The sequence below is a fragment of the Oculina patagonica genome, chromosome 13, assembly GCF_052425735.1.
Source record: "Oculina patagonica isolate OP01 chromosome 13, crgOcupat, whole genome shotgun sequence".
Classification (NCBI taxonomy): Eukaryota; Metazoa; Cnidaria; class Anthozoa; order Scleractinia; family Oculinidae; genus Oculina; species Oculina patagonica.
Window position 1 is genome coordinate 12,204,561 of NC_135770.1, and position 12,036 is coordinate 12,216,596.

The 12,036-nt window shown below is 38.8% G+C and overlaps 2 long non-coding RNA genes across 2 annotated transcripts in view; both read right to left on the reverse strand.

The window, feature by feature from the left end:
• LOC144636199 (uncharacterized) overlaps positions 1 to 337 on the reverse strand; it is a 30,721-nt gene extending 30,384 nt beyond the window's left edge. The window contains exons 1-2 of the long non-coding RNA XR_013567486.1: positions 276 to 337; positions 63 to 187 (exon numbers count right to left, since the gene is read on the reverse strand). This is a non-coding gene — a long non-coding RNA (uncharacterized LOC144636199). The remainder of the gene's footprint in view (positions 1 to 62; positions 188 to 275) is intronic.
• A 7,200-nt stretch (positions 338 to 7,537) lies between these two features.
• LOC144634401 (uncharacterized) lies at positions 7,538 to 9,910 on the reverse strand. The gene is made up of 2 exons (XR_013567194.1): positions 9,671 to 9,910; positions 7,538 to 7,603 (listed from the first exon to the last, which is right to left on the reverse strand). It is a non-coding gene; the product is annotated as an uncharacterized LOC144634401 (long non-coding RNA).
• Between the last annotated feature and the right edge of the window lie 2,126 nt (positions 9,911 to 12,036).

Below are 12,036 nucleotides of genomic sequence, written 5' to 3' on the forward strand. Positions count from 1 at the left end.
GCCGAACTAGTTTATTTCCAAACGCGCTTATGCTGTAGAGAAATTAAAATATTGGTGCATACTTGCGTCTGGCTCCCAATAAAATGAACTGTCGATGGTATCGCTTCCGCTCTCAGAAGTTTCGCCGCGGAAAACAACTGCAGTGGCACTTTAACCTTCCTGTCAACTTCAAGCGACTGCAAGCGTCCTAGGGAAAACAGAGAAAACAAGTTAAACATCCATGACTTGCTTTGTTTCGCAATTTTGCTTTGAAATTTTATGAGAAATTGACTAACCTCAAGCTTCCAGCTGGCTTACTTTCACTTTCAATGTGGTGTTTATCGCTTGTCCTTTTCGCGTCTTTTAGCCGGCGGGGCCTAGGCACGACGAACAAGACTCAAACTTCTTTGAATTCTGGGAATCTTTTCAGTGTGCTGGCTTATCAGTCATGGTGGCCATCGAGGCAATTAAGGAGTCTTTGTCTCAGACCTTGAGTGGCCTCAATCTGTTGGAGAATGTTTCGCAATACTAAAACATTGACTGTGGTTGAAATTAACGATCAAGCAATCGAGGTATATAGCGAATAGTTTAATACTAGTTTAAGAGGGTATCAATGAGGTGGTGGCTTTTACAGTTAACGGTTAAAATTTCGGCTTTTTACGGCAAACGGTTAATTTATTTCTATAACGGTTAACAGAAGTTAAAGTTAATTTTAATTGTTTTAAAAAGTTTGAAATTAATTTCCATTATTGAAAAAAACATATTTTAGGTCTCAGGGCCATTCTGGGACGATGACGTGAACACGTTTGGTTTATTTATTATTACTGACCGATTTTTTACGGTTAACATATTTTACGGCTAATGATTAAAATTTTCCAGTTTTTACGCCTAACAGCTAAATTTTTGGCCGTTTTACGGCTAACAGTTAACCCCATTGAGACCCTCAGCTTATGCATTAGTCAAACCATTAATTAACCATTAATTAACCATTAGTCAAACCTCGAGAACACCCATTCCCTCTTGGGAATTCCCTCCCTGGGCAATTGACTCCCTGGGCAATGTGAATGTCAATGCCTCCCTGGGTAATTGACTCGAGGTAAGCTCCGTATAGTGGGGATTTGACACAAAACGTCGTCTGCCAGGTCGCTTATTTGACCATCGAATACACGTAAGTCAGTGGTACGGTATCCATTTGCCATTATCGTAAAGCATTAAAGTGCGGATTTTTGTCAGAAGATATAATATGTTTATTATTGTGCTATCAATATGCTTTTACCAGAAGCCTTTCTCAGATAACGTATTAGAAGAGCTATAAAGGGCAATTTCAAGCTGTACGAAACAAAATACGTACTTATCAGCGTTTTCTTCGCTTTGTTGTAGTTTACATTAAGGTTAGTGGTTGTTGTTAGCGGCTACTAAGGGCGAAAATCGCTAAAGTTAGTACTCGCTATAATTTGTCTCGGTCAAATTTAATACTCGTTAAACATGCGTACCCTCCTCCCAACCCAAAGTGAAACAAAATTAAATATAGTCGACTTGAAAATTCTTTACAGAATGGATGCCGGTAACGTTGTTCTAGTTGGCAATTTGAATGTTCGTTCACTCGTTCAATTTCAAGTGAGTTTGTTCTTTTACTAAACCTTTCATTCTCGACCCTCTTAGCCGGCTTAGCCTGGGGCACGTAGTAAAATCCCATCAACTAGGAACGAGAAGGCAAAACATTTATTTCCATCACGATATCGCCGGCTATTTTATTTAAGGTCAAGGAAAATCCAGGAAAATCGCTAAATTAAATAGGCGCTAATTCTTGCTAAGATAAAATCGCTAAAATTAGTTGCGGCTAACAATAGTAACCTTAAGATATCTTTCGGTCTTTAATATCTGAAAAGGGTGCGGAATTTGACGCTCTGAAACCTAAACCGGTGGGGTATATTGACCGTGCAAACTGCCAACATAGTGGGGAATTGGAGCATTTTTTCAAAGTCAAATGCCCGGGGTTTGACTGGGGGGGGGGGGAGATGGGCGCTCTTGGATTTGACTGATACATTAAGGCCACAAACGTATTTATCTGGAAAAAATTCATATATAAATGTTATTGGATTGCGAAGAAGTGAGACGTAATGTGAGAGTTGTCGTGGTTGGTGAAGCACATATAATTGTAGACTAGCAAGTGTTTAATATTTGTTTTTATTTTTTTACCATTTGTTACTGTGACAGTGAATACAGATGAATCCCGTTTTTTTGAACCTTCCGATAACTCAAGCTAAAAGTGGTTTCTCCTCCCTCAGGCGAGCACAACAATTTTACCCCCAATTTCTCAAACTTCCCGATTTCTCGAACTTATTTTCGTTTCCCTCGATGTTCGAGAAATCGGGATTCTACAGTACTGTAACGAATCTAGATCAGGGGCCCATTACAGAAACAGATATAATAAGACTTTGGCTGGAACCGTACCGAACTGGACCGGAGCGGATCGGCCTCTGTTTACTCGGAACCGTTTGGAACCTATCCAGGTGTTTACACGGGACCGTTCTGGAAAACGAACCAGTACAAGTTCGGAACGGATCCATAACTGGACCTGCAAAATAGCAGGTCCAGCTCTGGATCCGTTCCGGACCGGTCCCGTGTAAACATAGCCAAGTGAACTAATTAAACCCGGACCATGACATGAAAACCTAGTCATTTTCCGAATTAACCTCAGTAGTATAGGGTGCTGTAACCAGCACTATGCTTTGGAGGCAAAGATCCATGAAGAATTAGCAATTTTAATTCTCTTCTCCGTGTTTGAAAATGTAATTTAACGATATATCTCGTGTTTGATATATTAATATTACGCAGGGCCGTAGCCAGAAATTAAAGAAATTATGACTGGCCAGTGACTGACGCGATGTCCATGGTTTAATACTCTTCCTCCTTCAAAAAACTGAAAAACAAAAACAAAAAACAAACAAACAGGTGCCTCAGTTTGCCAAAAAAGGCTACTTATCATATCGCATGGCAGCTTGTCCAGAATTCTTGAAAGAAGTGGAAAAGACAGCTTTCCTCGGTAAAATGACTGCAAACGACACTGCAAAATGGAATAGGTGCTGAAAGGTTTTCAGTAATTTTAGCAGAAATTAGTTTAAACGCAGTGTTTTTGCCAGGTTTAATAGATTTATTGGATGCTACACAGGTTTGATTTGTCTCAAGCTCTTACACAAATTTTTACCTTAGGTACTGTGCAACAGTTATCAGGGTGGGTGGTTGGAAAACCGGGGGGAATAAAGTAAAATCAAAGCAACTGAGGACAAGCAAGGAAATAAGGGAGGGGGGGGGGCTTAACTTTTTATTCCAAGTGTTTGTAGTTGTCACTGAACGGCTTGATGCAGCCTAGTTACTGATATACAATATGCATGGCACAATGTCCTTATTTTTTAATATAGCTATAACTCAGAAGCTCTAAAATCTGATGGCAGGACCATAAACTTATAAACTTAAAACTTAACTTTATAATGTCAAAAATACACAGATGGATCAATCAACTAAACGAACAACAGCCAGACAGACAGAGAAACTGCAGGTGATGTGAATAAAAAAACTACTGAAAATATTCACTTGATGTAAAACAAAGTTCTAAGGACTGGCATTCTTGAGATAATTTTGAAAAGCTCTGTTATCGACCCTTAAGATACAAAGTCCCTAACAAGCTGTGAAGCTTTTCTATAACAACAATTTGACTACAATAACAGGTGGATGTATAAAAGGAAATGCTGGGCATTTGTATATAAAAGGAGGGAGGCGTCATTCCTTCAAAAGGGGGTATTACCTAATATTTTCTTACTTGATGCCAATGATGCCAATTTTCCAACCCCGCTCCCTGATAATTATTGCGCAGTCCCTTACGTTAATTTTATGCTTTCAGCCAAAGTGGTGAAGCGTCCTAAACAATAGTAAAACTGAAATGAAGTAATGACTCCAGGTTTAATGCAAATTTGGTTTCATTCAACCGTTTCCGTGTCAAACTTGCTGTCTTCAAATGAAGATTTCAGTGCTCAAAATGAGCCTCGAAACAAAACTTGAATTGATTGTTAGTCTAGAGTGTTGACTTTAAATTTATAATTTTGTTAAAGTAACAAATTACAAATGCCCATTAAGGTCGCGGGGGATACCTGTGCATGAATAAATTCATGAGGCGAAATTTTGTTTGTCCTGCATCTTTTAAAAGGCTAATATTTCGGTTGTTATGGGTGCGATTAAGCTTACATTTTACAGCGACCTATAGAAATGATGAAAGATTATGACTATCATCTTTTATTTGGTGGATTGTACTTAACGGCGGTGATATAGCCTCGTAAGTTACAAATTACGAGATACATGATTTGGTGGCAGAGTTTACGGATCGACTATGAGACAGCACACTGTGATCTTGGCAAAAACTGATCAGTCAATATCTCTAGTGTGTCATAACAAAAGCGGATTTTTTAATTTTAAGTTTGCCAGGAAGTTATGATGGTTTAAATGCGAAAATTTGAATTTAATGCCTTCTACCTCTTTCTAAAAGCGCTCTTTTAAAATTCCGCTTCTGTTATGACACACTACAGTGTTCCTAGTTTAACTCTCCGCAGTGGCAGGTCATGAAGTTTTGTATCCGCGCTGAATTCTCTGCCACAAAATTGTCGGAAAAGTCCAAACTTTGAGATTTCCGAAGGTGTCCCGATCAAAACACGATTTCCAAAGGAGAGATGTAATTATGGTAATATTAATAATTATATTCCATGCTTTAATTGTGAGAACAATGCGTTTCAAAAAAGACACGATTGTTTATGAATATTATTGTGATTACTCCTCCTACAATCTATATAAATTCATAAAGCTAAGTGTTGCTGTAAATTGGTTAAAATTCCTTAAGAGTTATAACACTTTTCTTTGTTTTAGAATGTAAGGAAAAAGGAGAATTTTTTTAAGATCCATACGTCAATTTTGAGTAAACATTTTGTTCACAATCCGTGCTACACGCGAACACATGACGCGCACGCGCTCATATTTTTTTCCAGTCATAAATATCTCGTAAAGTTGTCGATGTCAGTCGTTGCACTTCGTGCATACGCTTTAAATAAATGCATAATGATGAAATAAGGTGTCCCCCGCGACCTTAAACAGCACATTTATTGTTTGAATATTGTGGAACACAAAAACTATCTGAAAAAAATTCAGTGCACAGTAACTGTACTAAAATACATGCCACCCTTATTGGCTATTGTTCTACATTCATCAAAAGTCCTGTTTAATAAGAATAGCGATTTCTCTACAATCTAACGTAATGATTCGATTTGGCGCCTGAGAACGCTTATTGTAGAAAGGAGCGTTTATTTCTTTTTCGACTTTTACATTAAGGCACAACAACCGATACTGTTACTTAAGAACTGTAACAATAAGGGTTCGCATAGTCATAATTCGCTTGTTCTCTATGTTCTATATTACGTTGAGACGAGAAAGCATGCCACGCAATTCACTCGTCTAATTACCTTATTCTATGTCAATGTCTGAATGTCACTTTTCAAGAGAATATGAAGCATTCTCTTGCACTTTTGCAAGAGAGGGCACTTATTGGAAAAGGGGCGATTATTAAGAAAACGACACCAAAGGGAGAGCACTTATCGGAAGGGGGGCACTAAATCGAATTATTACGGTATACTACGGGTCTACTGACATAATCTTAACCACTGCATAACTAGACGTGTTATAACACTATTGATTTTAGACAAGAGTAATTCCGATCTGAATTAACTTTAACTAATTGGCATATGTTTCATATTAAGCAGCAGACGATTTCATTGTTAATGGCAGCATTTGTCCTTTTTAAGATAGCAATAGGCAACAATCCCGGTAACAGCCACGACACCCACAACCACCACAGTGACGATTCCGAACACAAGCAATGGAGGGCCTGACACAGAGATCTTTAGACCAAAAGCTCCAAATGCGCATGATGCAGAGGCTGTACAGGGTTCCATCACTCACCCTAAAACAAATGAAAAGCGATCTGAGAAACAAGACACGCGGGATCACTCTACATGTGTTAGGATAAAATCAGAGCGTTGTGATCAAGCTTTTTTCCGGCTTGGAGTATTGCTTTTTCTTGTTTAGGATGCACGATTGTTATTTTAAAGTAAAAAGAGGTCTATTGACTGTAGCTTATATATTATATAAAGATGTTAGGTTCTAAAATATTTATATATCTTAAATTAATATCTGAATACACACACAAAAAAACTAAGGCCTGACTTATGTCAGAATTATTTATGGGCTTATTTTACGTATGTTGAAAAAAAAAATGGAGGGCCACAAGGTTTTTTGCGTCTTTACGTTTTATTTTATTCTTCTTATTATTATGAAGTTCCTGAAGCGAATATTTTATGCCACAGTTAATAAAGGAGAATTCCCTTTAAATTCACGTATGACCCAGGGTTTCAATAAGAATCAGAGTAGCCGGCAAAAGTTTAGGATTAGGCGGAGAAGGGAGTACTCGAGCGAAAGGCGAGCTCTCGGGGGTTTGGGGCATGCTCCCCCGGAAAATTTTTAAAAATTAAGCCTCTCCAGTTCGGCGGATAACCAGAACTGGATATATGATTTCCTGTGTTCTGATTGGCTCATTCACCGACCAAAACATTGTTCAGACCGCGAAAGGACTAAGCTCCAGTAGGACGCTGAGCAAATATGGCGTCGGTCCCCGAGTCTTCCATGAACGAATACAACAAGCTCGAATGGTATAAGTAGAATCCCGATTAACCCACGTTTTCTTGAACCTCGAGCTCCGCATAACTAAAACCAGTGGTTGTTTTCCTTTGATGTATGTTACTTGTGGATTTACGCTTCAATTTAACGCACGCTTTCTCGAATCAATTTTCGTTTCCTCTGAAGTTTGGTAACTCAAGATTCCACCGCACTGCGCTGTACTTTTCATTATAAAGGATTTTTTGCACAAGATGTTGATTTCAAGGCTGACAGCCAAAGCATCGTAAACGAAAGAAAGATGCTTCGGCCTTAATATGTCTAATGCAGCTGAATATAATTTTTCATCAGGCCATTATGACAGTTGAAGTATTGTAGTACACGTTTCAAATAGAGATCCACGTCGTGCGCCCGAAATGAGAGCCTGCTCGCAGGCTAAATACAATTTAGCACAGATTTTTCGATGGGATCGTTTCTGTGTCACATTCAATGTTTCAGTGATTAATAAAAACATTTAGTCTTCGAAAATGTTCCAGGTACATGTATGTTCAAAAGTTCTAATACTTTGTTCAGGATTATCCTGATAACAATATTCCTTGAGGTAAAAAATGTAATTAATTGTCATTCGTTTCTAAAAATTGACTGCCACTACAGCTTTCAATTCCGGCACAGAATTCAGATTTTAACAAACCCATGTTAGGTATCTTTCTTTGCTGCTGCCTCAGACACTTCATTCACTTTCTGTTTATACTCAAAATTTTGCTGTGTTTGTATTTTGTGTGCAAGCAGGGTTGAAACGAACATTACAGTAACTTGATTATAGCATTCAACATCACTCATTCAAAAGTTATTTTATTATGTTTATTGATCATATCATAACTTCCTTTTCCTGTTACTGCTTTCTTGCCATAACCTGCAAAAAATAAGATTTAGCAAATTGTATTAGTGCAATGAGAGCAGCTCAACTCACTAATTATTCCATCCTTTTACATATACTAGCTATCTCTGGGAAGGGAAAATGATTCTGTCAGCATTTACATGCTGTTGAACTGTGGATTTTAGCTAGATCAAGATTCCCAAACAATATTCTACCATTTCTCGCAATCTCCACAGCCACTAAAATTTTACAATATGATGCCAAGGTCTGAATTGAAAAGATGATAGCCCCATTTGTTGAATTGTGCATTCACTGTATTGTATGGTGCTTTACCATGTGAACATTCCCCCATTATTGGACAGCAAGAGATAGTCAAATTTGGTGGAAAAGTGTGGTAACATTTATACCATGGGTGATGATACAGAGAAAACAAGATTTGTCAAAATAGCACATGTACCAGGCCAGCCCAGATTCTCCCCATACCCCAATCATGTCCACCAAAATTAATTACCAGGTGGCTAGTTTCACTTTTTATCTTGTGTTTCATCCATAATAAAAAAATCTGTACTTGTCAGAATTCAAAGGATCCTACATGTAGGATCATAATCTAATATGGTTTTAAATTAAGGATAATATGGTGGATAGCTAAGCAGTTAAAATAGGGGAGAACAGCAATCACAGGAGCTTTGGATATACATGTAAAATTATTATAATTATCAAAGGTGCTCTCAAATTAAAATTCTTATTTTCAAGTGCCAGAAATGTTAACATGAATTTAAAATTCAGTCAATCACCCTCATCTAAACAAGTCATACAAAAGCAATAAAGTAAATACTACAAAAATACTATAAATAAAATCAAAGTTTAAATGATGTCAAATAAGTCAATGAGCCATGAGTGCATGATTCAAATAATAACAGAAGGTAAAGCCTGTTGTTGAGCCTAGTGGCTCATCAAGGCCAGAGCTTATCCTGATTTCTGTAGCATTAAGTGTCTAGGCATATTTCTACTACCCCTGGACAAGATGCTAGCCCACCACAGGGCTACCCCTGACTGTAAATTCAATAGTGCCCATTTATACATATGGGTGGGGGAGAGACTCTCCTTGCCCAAGAGCACAACACAGTGCCCTGGCCGGGTTGGAAACGCGGACCGCTCAATCACTGCACCTCCCACAAATAATAAATTATATAAGAGATGTTAACTCAAAAACGGTGTATGACATTTGCAGAATGCAGAATGCAGACTGCAGAATGCAGACTAAGAGAATATATTGTGTTACCTTTACCATTATATTGAAAACTAACCGTAAACAGGCTAACCGGAGTGTATAGTAGGTTAACCAGAGTGCGTAGTAGGCTAACTGGAGTGAACTGTTCACTCAGGTGGTTAGCCTACTACACACTCCGGTTAGCCTAAATAGCTTTTCGGTTAGCCTGTTTACGGTTAGCTTTCAATAATGGTAAAGGTAACACAATATATTCTATTAGTCTGCATTCTGCATTCTGCATTCTGCAAATTTCAGAAACCGGAATAAATGAGACAATTAAAGTGTTTTTCACACAAAGGTAGTTATAACCTATTGAACCACAATAATTTTGCCTGGATACAAATTTACCTTTGTGTGAAAAACACTTTAATTGTCTCATTTATTCAGACTCATTGGACTCATAAAACAGGGAACCACAGTTAATGCTACAGCCTGACCAGAATGACCACACCCATGACAAAAAGACAAAATTGCAAACTGGATGCACAAAAAAACACCAGCTATAACTGGAGTTTCTTAATTTGTATGCAGAGCTGTTTTATTTGTGGCTGTGCTTTTATGTGATAAACAAGATGAATAAATTATTTGTATTGTTTTTAGCCAAGTATACTGATGGGGAATAAGAATAAATACAGCTTCAAATCGGGTCCACAGCATGGCATGTGTGATCGGTCAACGAGAAACACATCTGGCGAACTACATAATTGCATCTTCGAAAGCCGTGGAACAAGCGATGCAGTCATGGAACAACACGAAAATAACACCATGTAAAAGCAAATTTCATACAAATTTACGACATATTTTTTCCAAAGAGGACAAAAAATGCTACATACCTGATTTTTCCATTTATGTGTCGTCCTGTCGCGTCGAAAACAGAGCAAAAATAGCACAAAATGGTACGGTTTCGGCCTCGCAACTCGTGAAAGCTTCGCAAAACGCCATTTTCTTCTCCACGCAACAAATCTCTATTGTTCTATTGTATTGTGTGCAAAGCCTTGTGGGAAAAGGCCACTTTTTGGCCACAAAAAGAGCTCAGAAAAGAGAATGTATAGTGTGCCTAGCTTCGGCGGCCATATTGCTATTTCTGGTGACGTCACCAGATATCTAGTTCTGGTTATCCGCTGCACTGCTCTCAGAATGCATTTTCTTCATTCTGGAGGAAGAATTAGGTTATTTCAACAGAACCATACATTGTCATTTTACTCACCAACAACCCTTTTGTCAGAGACAGTTTGTTGTCCCGCCCCTTTCCGTACCCCCGTCGTGTGGGTCACGTGATCTTAGAAACCATGTGCGCTTCGCAGTTTGCGAAGCGTTTTGTGAAAACTTGATAGTTTGATCGCTTTCCTTTTGTTTATTTGCCATCGATGTTGGAAATGAGGCCGAAAGATGCCCCCAAAATATGCAAGTCTTTGTTTCACGTTTATTCCACTGAAATAGAACCTGCACTGAGATTTTTGTCAGACTTTGCCCACTGATTGTTTATGCTATAGGAACTTAAATTTTGAAATAAAAACGGGGGATGCCCATGCTCGTTTAGGAGCAACAGCAACTTGTTTAACCGGATAAATCCTTATGATATCACGATGGCTTGCTAAATTCACGTTTCCGACAATTATTTCTTTTTCTATCGAGCTAAAAACATTTAGCAAGATATATATTGAGGACGTCTTATAGCCAGTGAAGGATAAAAACTCAGGGGTATTGCGATTCTGGGTTTTAGAATTTTGCAAAGGTGAAGCTCTCAAAGGTATCGAGTGTTGTGATGTTATAAGTCCTTCACCAGGATATGCAAAGGCGAGAGCTCTGCTGAAAGAAAGGTTTGTAGATGATTAAAAAATTTCTGAAATGTGGGTTAAAAAAGTCAGAGTCGGACCTTTATACGACCTGGTATGGTCAAGACTGTTGAAAGATTGCCACGGTTCCTTCAAGGTCGTTGGAGAAAGTTGGTGGTTAAGACCTTGGAAACAACTGACAAATATCCCTCAATTGCCAATTTAATGCGATTCGTCTCGGAAGTCACTCGTGAGGCCACTGATTCTGTGTTTAGAGTTTCGAAAAGCAAGTATAAGGATCTAATTGAAAGAGGGCCGCAGAAGCAAGAAAAAGGCAAATGAGCTAGTTTTGGGGTGCAAGCTGATGAGTCGCAGCAACGCCCAGTACCTCTGGGTAACAGAAATGGTTTTAAGGTTAAGGACGCTAAGCCTGAATTGTGTGTGTTTTGGCTGTGTAAAGGGTTCACGGTTGGAGTGTTTGTTCCCAGTTTATAGCAATGTCGCCAGGAGAAAAGCTAAGTTTTGTCTGGGGTAGGGAATTTTGCTTCTGTTGTTTTGATGGTAGACACCTGGCGAGCCAGTGCAGAGCAGGTATTGTTTGTGGTGTAGAAGGTTGTACTGCGAAGTACTCTGGTGAACAGCAGGCAAAGCCTACTCCAGGAACTGGTGATAAGCAAATTGAAAGCCACCTGTAGCTCACCGAAGCATTGTCAGATCAAGTTAGTACTACCCATAGTTCCTGTGAAAGTGAGAGTCAAGGGTGAATCAGTTACGTTTATCACTACACGCGTGCCTTGCTTGATTCAGGAAGCATTAAGACATTTTGCTCTGAGGCTTTGATTGACAAACTTGATGTGAAAGGCAACCTGACGAATCCTCCCCTAACCACCGTCAACAGTAGTGAAAGTGCAGATGTGGAACTGGTGTCTTTGGAAGTAGTAGCGGCTAAACGCGGAGCGGGAATAACCAGTGTTGTCCAGTCGCCGAAGGTGTAAGCCCTGCCCAATCTACCTACTTTGGAGAACTGTATAACCTCAGCTAGTGACATCCACAAGTGGCCTCGTCTGAAGGATCTTCGAATCCCTCAAGTTGACAAGTCTGGTGTTTTCATTTCAATCGTATCTTAAAGTTCTCTAGACTGCATTTATTTATTAACATATTTATGCAAAAGAACATGTAAACAATCTCTTCCTTAATTTTCATCGAGGACGTATATATCATTTGCTATGTCTTTGCTTGCTATCTCGAGCTTCCAAGAACCGTCAGTGGGTGTAAACTTTACTTCTGACAATAAACTCTCGAGTGTCGTTTGAATTGTAAAACGTTTTCCATCCGTTACCACCAGAGACGAACTCCAAGGACTTTAACACCCACTACTTTATACTTATATGCTTTATTTCTAAAAACGCTTTTGTAAAAGAGAA